The sequence below is a fragment of the Podarcis melisellensis genome (assembly GCF_964234715.1).
Source record: "Podarcis melisellensis genome assembly, chromosome: Z".
In the NCBI taxonomy this organism is placed as follows: domain Eukaryota; kingdom Metazoa; phylum Chordata; class Lepidosauria; order Squamata; family Lacertidae; genus Podarcis; species Podarcis melisellensis.
In genome coordinates this window covers 19,228,090-19,238,617 of record NC_138547.1, presented here as the reverse complement: position 1 = coordinate 19,238,617, position 10,528 = coordinate 19,228,090, and positions in this window count along the sequence as shown.

Genomic DNA, 10,528 nt, shown 5'->3' with positions numbered 1-10,528 from the left:
TTAGCAAACTCTTTCTCCCCCCCTCCCCACCCCCGCATCCTGTGACATTCAACTCTGTGGGGATTCGGTCGAACTGTGCTCCGGTCAAAAGTACACTCCCTTCAACCCCAACCTACCCCATGATCAAAACAGATGTCCTCCCAGGCACTCCAAACTGTGTACTCTCACCATGTTATAGAAGCTTTTGGTTTGGTTTAGTTTTCATGTGTATGTCTCATGAAGTTCTATGTTGTCGTTTGCCTTATATGGCTAAAATTCAATAAAAATACTTTTTTAAAAATACAGTGGTACCTCGGGTTAAGTACTTAATTCGTTCTGGAGGTCCATACTTAAACTGAAACTGTTCTTAACCTGAAGCCTCATGCTTCTGTCGTGCCACCAGAGCACGATTTCTGTTCTCATCCTGAAGCAAAGTTCTTAACCTGAAGCACTATTTCTGGGTTAGCAGAGTCTATAACCTGAAGCGTATGTAACCTGAAGCGTATGTAACCTGAGGTACCACTGTACTATGGAAAAGAAAAAAAGGAGATTATTCGTAAAACTGAATGAAAGATCTGCTATTTTTTATTATTATTATTATTATTATTATTATTATTATTATTATTATTATTAAATTTATGTATCACCTTTCATTCTCTGTTTAGAGAAGTTTTAAATATTTAATGCTGTATGGTTTTAACACTCGACTGGAAGCCGCCCAGAGTGGCTGGGGAAACTCAGCCAGATGGGCGGGGTATAAATAATATATTATTATTATTATTATTATTATTATTATTATTATTATTATTCAAGCAAAGGCAAAAGTACATAACAACATACAAAACAATAGCCCAGGTCCCAGACTGACACCCTTAATCCCTACACCACACTAGCGTATCCCACCTCACAGGGTTGTTGTGGGGATTAAATGAGGAGGGGGCAATCACATACATCACCTCAAAATCCTTGGAAGGAAAAAAACAAAGGTGGGATACAAATGCAACAAACAGACAAAATAAAGAAAAACTGAGCCATGGGGTTAAGAGAGACTTTTGAGTCTGACTTGTGAATTTACACCCAGCTGGCTTTTCTCTGTCTCAATTGGCTCTAGGACAGGAGGCCATATATCTGCCAGAGAGTTATCTAGGGATTTGAGCCCTGCCTCCCTTATCTCCATGATATAATCCCCTGGTCCTTTCTAGGTATCTTGCCCTCTTTTGAACCAGGCCCCAGTCTTATCAGTGGGGCCAAATCCAGGATCTGCCGTCCACCACCCTCCTTGGTCTCCGCAAGACTGACGGGCCATACCTTTGATGAGGCAGGGGTGTTTCTGCCATAGGCTTGCAGAGTTGGAAGGGATCCCAAAGGGTCAGCTAGTCCAACCCCTGTGCAATTCAGGAACCCAGCCTAAGAATCCCCAACAGGTGGCTGTGCAACCTCTGTATAAAAACTTATAATGAATCATATGTTGGCAGGGACACCAAGGGTCATGTAGTCCTTACAATGCAGGAACTGGAGCTAAAGAATTAAGGTAGGCAGAAAGGATCACTGGAATACCTGGAGACATAAAGTTCCAGCACCCAGCCATGCTTTCGCTGGACTCATATTTTGATCATATCCTGTACTGATTAATTCCACAGGCCTGATAACTTTTCTCATTGTTAAGAACATATGAAGAGGCTGCTGGATCAGGCCAGTGGCCCATCTAGTCCAGCATCCTGTTCTCACTCGCGTAATTACCCTAACAGCCTAGGAATCAAGATAGATTGCCCCTAAGCCTGGAAGTTCCACAAGAGCACCACAAGTGGCCTGCTGGAACAGGCCAATGGCCCACTTAATCCATAGTCTCTATCTGCCCCCAAAATGCCAGGACCATCACAAAAACCCTATCACTAGGGCTGGGCAATACCTGTTCTTCAACAGTGTGATATATTACCAGCTAACCATTGTGATATAGTGAAATATCACTACATCTGAAATAAGGAGGGGCGACTGGGCTGGAGAGGGAGGGAGCAGGAGGAGCAACCAGGAGGAACAAGGCAACACACCTTCTTGGGCTGCTGAGGCTGTGGGAGGGAGGGAGTGGGAGAGCATCAAGTGGCCTTACAGGGCACAAGCGTCACTCAGGAGTGAAATCTACTGTGCTGGCAGTGGCTGGCGAGCCAACTGGGATTCACGATATATTGCCAGCTCAAAATTCTGAAACCGTTACCACAATCTGAACTTCAAACCAGTTTCAGACAATGTATTGATATATCGCCCGGCTCTAGCCTTGATAGATCATAGAATTAAAGATTTGGAAGGGACCCTGAGGATCATCTAGTCCCACCCCCTGCAATGCAGGAATATGCAGCTGTCCCATATGGGGATCAAACCTGCAGCCTTGGTGCTATCAGCACCACGCTCTAACCTACTGACACAGCTTCTCTCTTTGTTACCACAGTCCTGAATTCCCAAGTCAGAGTGGTCCAACACCCAGCCTGCAAGGCCTTTTTGCTGGTCCTCAAAGAAGTGTCATTAGCACCAGCAGTCATTCTCTTTCCTTTTTACCTCTATATTCGTTCTGGTGTGAAGAGGGGACAAGCTGCAATTGGCTAAGACCTGAAGTGTGGGGCAAACTCTCAGCAAAAGGGATCTCCAATCCGAGGAGCATCTGCGATTCTGCCTTTGCATGCAACTTCCTCAAGGGCTTTGCAGCTGAAGGAGGGAGTTGTTGGCATCCTGCTCCATGGCACTCCTAACTGAACTCTTGGAACCAGAGCAAAAAAGCACATGGAAGGCCACAGGGAGCCCTTCTTGGCTTCCTGCCAGCTGAAACGGGATCCTTGCTTGTTTCCCTGTCCTTGTGCACCCTCTAGTGGCCACTGGTTCAATTGCAGAGAACCAGAGAACCAGGGAATTCCCCGATTGGAAAGAACATAATAAAGCAGAGTCAATATGCCCATGAGGTGGACTGAACAGTGCCAGATTTATGTATAGGCTAAGTAGGCTGAGGGACGCAGGTGGCACTGTGGGCTGCTGTTTACCTAAGTAGGCTGAAGCCTAGTGCCTCTAAATCTAGGGGAACTCCCCAGCCTGCCCGCCCCCCCCCCAGCGGGCAGTTTCCCCTCTCCCAAAATTGCAAACCCAAGACTTCATGCGAGGGCAGGGCAACTTGGGCCCAGCAACTATGAGACTCAGGGCCAGGCAGTGGGGCCTTATTTGAAACTCCAGGGCCCAACTTGAATTTTTTTGTGGGGCTCCAGTTCACAGCCAAAGTCTGCAGAATCTTAGGTAAAGGTAAAGGGACCCCCCTGACCGTTAGGTCCAGTCGCGGACAACCTTGGGGTTGCGGCACTCCTCTCGGTTTGGTGGCCAAGGGAGCTGGCATACAGCTTCCGGGTCATGTGGCCAGCATGACTAAGCCACTTCTGGTGAACCAGAGCAGCGCATGGAAACGCCGTTAACCTTCCCGCCGGAGCGGTACCTATTTATGTACTTGCACTTTGACGTGCTTTCGAACAGCTAGGTTGGCTCCCCCATCACAGGGATTCAAACCACCGACCTTCTGATCAGCAAGTCCTAGGCTCTGTGGTTTAGACCACAGCGCCACCCGCGTCTTAGAGATATAAATAAAATTCATCTAGATTGCCCTAGTGCACAGGGGCCAATTTGGCCCAATTGCTCCAATTGCTTAAGGCCAGCCATGATGAGACTGTGCAGGGGCTGGACTGACAATACCTGCCCCTTCTAGGTCCCTGGGGCCACTATTCAGAGTACAGACTCCAGAGCCAGCAGGCTCAGAGTCAACAACCAGCTGCACAGCCTTTCCCAGCTCAAGGGTCAGTTCAGTAGTGGTATGTGCTGCACTTTAATCAGTGGAAGAGTGTGAGTGGGGGGGGGGCGGCTGGGGGAGATAGACCAGGCAAGCAAGCCTTCCCAAGTCCCTTCCATTCCTTCCTCCTCCTTGGCTTGAACAGAGCAGGGCAAGCACATGTGACTGGCACTGGCCTCACCCCTCCCAGGCAGTGAAGTCTATCTTTCACACTTCACAGAGACCTGTTGGTGCCTGCAGCATGCCCTGCAGATTGCCCACAGGCAGTGTCGGATTTATGTATAAGCTAAACAAGCTGTAGCTTAGGGCCCCACTCTCTTGGGGGCCCCCAAAAAATTAAAGAGAAAAAAACTAGATGTACTTTTCCAAAATATAAGATAAAAAACAAATAAAACCACCTCCATACAGCAACAGTGTTTTGTGTTGTGTAGGCTCCTATGATGTAAGTAATGGGCCCCACCTGCTGGCTTGCTCCCTAAAATATCACTGGCTTTAGATACTATTAGGTCCATAAATTACCATATAGCATATATTCAACATAAAAAATAGTGACATGTTTTTGTTGACAAAGGACAGCTGGACATATAAAGCACCCCATTACCTTCAGGACTGGGATGCCGGTGGTGCTGTGGGTTAAACCACTGAGCCTAGGGCTTGCCAATCAGAAGGTTGGCGGTTTGAATCACCGCAACATGGTGAGCTCCCATTGCTCGGTCCCTGCTCCTGCCCACCTAGCAGTTCAAAAGCACGTCAAGTGCAAGTAGATAAATAGGTACCACTCCAGCGGGAAGGTAAACGGCATTTCTGTGCACTGCTCTGGTTCGGCAGAAGCGGCTTAGTCATGCTGGCCACATGACCCAGAAGCTGTACACCGGCTCCCTCGGCCAATAAAGCGAGATGAGCGCCGCAACCCCAGAGTTGGTCACGACTGTACCTAATGGTCAGGGGCCCCTTTACCTTTACCAACCTTCAGTAGCTTCAGGCAGAGAGAGGCCTTGGGGATCAGGGAAGACAGCAGTGGGAATGGATCCTCAGAGGGATCCAGAGCTACCTGTGGAAGGTAGGCCAGGCTGCAGGTTGGTAACTGGACCTCATCCAAAGGGAAAATAAATATAGGAATCTGTTCAGGGACAGAGGAACTGCGTTGTGTCTTATTTTATTTGTGCCCGGTGGCGTTTTCCTTTCTGTGTTTGATTTAAAGTGCCTTTTTGTGTTTAAAAGACTTGTAAATAGTCAATAAAATCTTTGTTCTTTGTTTAAAAGCCCAATCCGGTGTTCTGACCATGAAGTCTCCCCCGCTCTGCCCACTATTGTTCAGCTGTGGATTGCTGCCTTGATGCAATGAACTGTTTTGGCATTATCAATGAAATTTATACCTTTTTTTCCACCTGATTCAAAAGTGCCTAAATATTTGTCAGACTCTAGGTGGGATGCACACGCAAAAGCTACAGAAGCTGTTTCGGAAAGTTACAGTGCTATCACTGATGCCCTCAGTCATTTCTACTTTGACATTAATGGGAAGGGGGAGACCAGACTTCAAGCTAACAATCTTTTGCAGAAAATGGAAGAACTGGAATTTGTGTTTATGGTGCATTTTTGGACCTATGTGCTAGGCCATTTTCACAGGTCAGCAAAGCCCTTCAGAAATCAGACCTGTTATTGAGTTCTTGTGCAAGTTTGTACAGTTCACTTCCAGATTATTTAAGGAAAATTAGAGAAGATTTTGATGAGCTTGAGAAACAAGAAAAAGCCACCTTGGCAAATGTTAACTACAAAACAAGGAGACAAAGAGTGAGGGAACAGCAGATAAATGACAGAAGTGCACCTGATGCCTTAGATGTACTTTCTTCAAGAGATACTGGTAAGTTTAGGATAAAATCCTTTATTCCTTTATACTTTTTTCTCTTTGGCAATCACTCGTAGCTGAGTAAGATTTTCTTCCATACACATGGTTTTAACAATGAGTCCATAAGTGACTGTGGAGGCCAATTCTGGACCCACACATCCTTCCACAGTGGGGACACTGGTTCCACTGGTGGATAAAAAAGGCTTAAGATACAGGACATATCTGACACTCATGATGCACAGAGTTTCTTTAAAGCCACAAAGACCATCTATGGGCCAATAAATCATGGCATATGCCCCCTATACTCAGCAGACAGTACCACACTTCTAAAAGATAAAGAAGCTATTGCACTGTGCTGGAAAGAACACAACCAACATCTCCTTAACCACAACTCCCCCGGAGCTGCTGAGGTCCTCTCACAAATTCTGCAAAAACAAGTTCGAGATGAGCTTGCAGTATCTGTCCTTCTGAAAACTGGCTGCCCAGATAAATTTGTAAACATCATTCAGCTCCTCCATGATAATATAACAGCAACAATCGCAGATAACAATGGCTCTCAAAGTGAACCATTCACAGTAGGATCAGGTGTTAAACAGGGTTGTGGTGTTATTGCCCCAGCTCTATTCATTATTTTCATTGCCATGATCCACCAGGAGTCAGCAAACTTTTTCAGCAGGGGGCTAGTCCACTGTCCCTCAGACCTTGTGGGCGGCCAGACTATATATTTTGGGGGGGGGGGAATGAATGAATTCCTATGCCCCACAATAACCCAGAGATGCATTTTAAATAAAAGGACACATTCTACTCATGTAAAAACACACTGATTCCCGGACCGTCCACAAGCCGGATTAAGAAGGCGATTGGGCCGGATCCAGCCTCCAGGCCTTAGTTTGCCTACTCATGTCCCCACTGGGGTATAAATCATATATCAAACAGAAGGGAAGTTCTTAAATCTGATTACTTTATTAGATGCACTTGAAGCCAATTTAAAAAGAAGTACTGTGTACAGTGATGTTGCACAATTGTTTTCCATTTTTGCTAATCTGACAGCATCAAAGCAAGAAATTCAGCAAGGTCTTGAACTGTTGATGGAAGCATACCCAGAAGATATTGACCTGAAACTTCTTGATGAACTTTTGCACTTTCACCTGTACGTGAGACAAAGCCATAGGCTTACAGCAGAGCACTCTCTGTCTCATACAGAACTTTATCAAATTGTATACAGTAATACCTCGGGTTAAAGACGCTTCAGGTTAAATCTTTTCAGGTTGCGTCCCGCAGTGACCCGGAAGTAACGGAATGGGTTACTTCCAGGTTTCGCCGCTCACACATGCGCAGATGCTCAGAATGACGTCATGCACATGCACAGACGCGGTGAATCGCGACGCGCAGACACGGATTACACTCTGCTCATGATGCGAATGGGGCTCTGGAACGGATCCTGTTCGCATCCAGAGGTACCACTGTACAAGGAAAAAATTCAGCTGGCCTTTCCTTGCAGCTATTTCTTAGCTTTATGGTCACCAACAGCTTAGGAGAGAGGAGTTTTTCAAGACTCAAAAGAATTAAAAATGAATTAAGGGCCAGAGGTTGTCTGCCCTGAGCATTTTGTGCATTGAAAGTGACAAACTTAGACAAACGTATTTTAATGAAGTTTTGGATTATTTTGTTATGAGGAAGGCTAGGGGGAAAAACATTTTTAGTCTTACTGTATTTGATGGTTGTAATTTACTTCTTAATATGTATTTTAAAACTGACTGTTTAATGACACCATAAAGTAGATTCTAAAAGTGCCACACTGTTAGGTAATCATGATCATATTATTTACACTTCCCAGGCAATATAATTTGTAAATTCAATGTGTTTTGTTTTTTGTTTTTGTTTTTGTTTTTTGAAGAAGAAGAAGAAGAAGAAGAAGAAGAAGAAGAAGAAGAAGAAGAAGAATTTATTTATTTATACCCCACTCATCTGGCTGGGTTTCCTCAGCCACCCTGGGCAGCTTCCAACAAAAATGAAAAATACTGTACATTAAAACATCAGTCATTTAAAACTTCCCTAAAAAGGGCTGCCTTCAGATGTCTTCTAAACGTCAGATAATTGTTTATCTCTTTGACATCTGATAGGAGGGTGTTCCACAGGGCGGGCGCCACTACTGAGAAGACCTTCTGCCTGGTTCTCAGTGTCTGGGCAGAACGATGGGGTGGAGACGCTCCTTCAGGTATACTGTGCTGAGGCCATTTGCGGCTTTAAAGGTCAACACCAACACTTTGAATTGTGCTCAGAAATATACTGGGAGCCAATGTAGGTCTTTCAAGACCGTGTTATGTGGTCTCAGCGGCTGCTCCCAGTCACCAGTCTAGCTGCCACATTCTGGATTAGTTGTAGTTTCTGGGTCACCTTCAAAGGTAGCCCCATGTACAGCGCGTTGCAGTAGTCCAAGCTGGAGATAACTAGAGCATACACCACTCTGGCAAGACAGTCTGTGGACAGGTAGGGTCTCAGCCTGCATACCAGATGGGGCTGGTAGACAGCTGCCCTGGACACAGAATTGACCTGCGCCTCCATGGACAGCTGTGAGTTCAAAATGACTCCCAGGGTGTGCACCTGCTCCTTCAGGGACACAGTTGCCCCATTCAGGACCAGGGAGTCCCCCACACCTGCCCACCCCATCCCCCCAAAAGAGTACTTCTGTCTTGTCAGGATTCAATCTCAATCTGTTAGTCACCATCCATCCTCCAACCACCTCCAGACACTCACACAGGACCTTCACTGCCTTCACTGGTTCTGATTTGAAAGAGAGGTAGAGCTGGGTATCACCAACATACTGATGAACACCCAGCCCAAACCCCTGATGATCTCTCCGAGAGGCTTCATATGGATGTTGAAAAGCATGGGGGAGAGGACAGAACCCTGAGGCACCACACAAGTGAGAGCCCAGGGGTCTGAACACTCATCTCCCAACACCACTTTCTGGACACGGCTCAGGAGGAAGGAGTGGGACCACTGTATAACAGTGCCCCCAGCTCCTCTAGACGATCCAGAGGGATGTTATGGTTGATGGTATCAAAAGCTGCTGAGAGATCCAGCAGAACTAGGAAACAGCTCTCACCTTTGTCCCTAACCTGCCAGAGATCATCAACCAGCACGACCAAGGCAGTTTCAGTCCCATGAGGAGGCCTGAATCCCGACTGGAAGGGATCCAAATGGTCCACATCCTCTAGGTGTGCTTGGAGTGTTCAGAAGATTTGAGACTGGACGATAGTTGGCCATATTGGCTGGGTCTAAAGATGTGGCGGTTTTTTAAGAAGCGGTTTAATGACCGCCTCTTTCAGCATGTCTGGGAAGGCTCCCTCACAGAGGGAAGCATTCACCACCTCGCATTGCCCATCACCCAGCCCTTCTGGCTTGCTTTTATTAGCCAGAATGGGCTAATAAATGGGATCAAGGAGACGGTTGGTTTCACTCATCCAAGCAGCCTGTCCACATCCTTGGAGGTAACAGATTGGAACTGATTCCATGCATCTCGACCAGACAGGTCTCTAGCCCCGCTTCTATGGTGGAGTTTACCTCTTTCCAAATCTGAGCGACTTTATCTATAAAAAACTTTGCAAGGTCATTGCAGGAGATCTTGGGGTCTTTACCAGGCCCTGATGGCAAAGGTGGTTCCATTAAATTGTGAACCACCTAAAAGAGTCTCCTGCTACTATTTTCTGCAATGCAATAGAGGCAGTGAAGAAAGTCCTCTTTGCCATCACTATTGCTACTTAGTAGGCTTGACGTTGAGCTCTAGCCCGTGTCCAGTCCGATTCAAAATGAGTTTTTCGCCAACCGGTGCTCTAGCTGTCTCAGCGATTTTTCATTGCCCTCAGATGCGTGGAAAACCACAGGGCTGTCTGGGCTCCATGCAATTGGAGAGGGCACTTTGGAGCCAGACAGTTGATAGCCCTGGTTAACTCCACATTCCAGCAGGCCACCAGGGAATCAGCTGAAAGGCCATCAACATGGGATAAAGCATCCCCTACCACTCTCTGGAAACCATTTGGATCCATTAAGTGGTGGGGGCGGACCATCAGAATCGGTCCCACCTCCCTGCAGAGGGGAAGGGTCGCAGAGAAGTCCAGTTGCACCAAGAAGTGATCTGACCATGGCACTTCTTTTGTTTCACTTTTACTTAATGTCAGATCACCCACGCCAATAAGGTGATCTCCATTTTCCTAAAAAATAATGCTTATTCCATAATAGGTATACAAAGTTCAGTTATTGCAAAAGTATTTCAGTGTTAATTTTAACATTTAAGCATTTTTTTAAATCACCATGGTATTTACGGTAATAATAATATCTTATGTCCTTTAGAGGAGAAATTGTGAATTGCAGAATTTTAAATACCCATCATCATCCTTGGCTTCACTCAATTTTGTTTATAACACTCTTCCATTTTCTTCTAGTTGTGAGGGTGAGGGATTGGGAGGGGCCTCACAAGTGGAGTAGCCTAGGCAATGACGGAGCTTCATGCTCTGGCATGGGGGGGGCGGAGAGCAGGTGGGGGCAGGGCTGGTGCACGTCCAGGGGAAGTAGTCACACACTGCCTGCAGGGGCGTGGCACCCAGCATGGGCGGGGAGGCAGCCACGATGGCACCCGACTGGGATCGTGCTGCCAGGTGCGGTGCGCTCCCCCTGCACTCCTCTTCCTCCGCCAGTGAGCCTAGGGCCTCTCTTCATCTAAATCCAGCCCTGGGGCAGCTCTGTGTAGTTGTGGAACCCCAAGAGGTAGGACCACCATGGGCACCCCACCTGCTCAACCTCTGGTGACGAGGTGGCAGCAGCAGCAGCAGCAACTTCCAGCGAGTTCTTGGAATGCCTCTATGAAATCTCATTAGTCAGTGCCAGAA